The following is a 1215-nucleotide window of genomic DNA, read 5'->3' as shown; positions in this document are numbered from 1 at the left end:
ACATACATACATACATACATACATACATACATATATCTTAGAGCAGTCTTTTCTACAGATGACATTTTACATTGTTTTATATATGAAAAAAAAAAACCCTTCATTTTGTAAAGAGAGGTAGTATCACGATTAAATTTTTGGGGTAGCTGCTATCTACACATCTTATATCCTCGATAGAAGAGAAACATAATCGACATTTCCGGTGACATCGTAGGAGTTTAAGTGCGCTAGTGTCTCGTTTGTTCATGTATTTTGCAGCTATATCCTGCGCTTGGATTGCAAAAGCATATCGTTCAAGACGTGACATGATGTAGCGGTCATGAGTTCAAGCGACGAAACATTTCATTTTAGTATTAACATCCTTCTCGAGTTTATAGAAAACATACCATGCATCACTTTTTTGTGGTATACATACTGCTTCTCTTGCAAGTCTTCGCCGAGGTAGGCTAGTACTGCATTTCTGAGTTTACATGAGAGGTCGTCAGGAAGTGAATGTTTTTTGAGGAGTTCACTGCTGACTCGCATGGTGTTATTCACTAAATCTTTGAGCACTTGGTTGATTTATTTATTTTTGTTGCCATTGTTTAACAGGTTCTGTTTAAGTGATAGCACATAAGATTCAAAGACTATTTGCATTGATCTTAAGCTTCTTCCTCTCTCTCTCTCTCTTCTTTTGAGACAAGGTCTCTCAATATTGTTTCTGTGGAAGTTTGCAGTCGATGTCAGGATCTTGCGGATTTTACTTTCCATCGCTTACTCATCAGTGACTATATCATTAGACTCACAATAGTCTTGGAGAAATTGGTTCAAACATATTAAGGTAGATTATGGCCCTATAGTTCTCTGTTACGGCAGCGATTCAGTGATTTTACTCTTGGCTACAACATTTGTACGTACTATGGCAAGCCAGTTCGGCATGTCAATCTGGTCTTCCAAAGTTTTCTTGGAATATGTATATAAGTGACATTATATAAAAATTCAACATCTTGTAGCAGTAGCCTATTATGAAGGCTAGTGCCGTCTCCTTATTCTGCTTTTCCACAGCTGTGGTGAAGGTTTCATCATCTATCATGGTGGGTTTTTTTTTAAAGCCTACTCTCGTCGAAAAAAAGATCTGTTACTTAACGAAAAGCTTAGAGAAGCTATAAAAATTATTCTCAGTCGTTACGATGTATATATTTCACTGTCGTCTCTGTCAGATCGAAGATAGCGAAC

Source organism: Octopus bimaculoides, chromosome 20 (genome assembly GCF_001194135.2).
Source record: "Octopus bimaculoides isolate UCB-OBI-ISO-001 chromosome 20, ASM119413v2, whole genome shotgun sequence".
Taxonomy (NCBI): Eukaryota; Metazoa; Mollusca; class Cephalopoda; order Octopoda; family Octopodidae; genus Octopus; species Octopus bimaculoides.
This window is presented reverse-complemented; position numbering follows the sequence as displayed.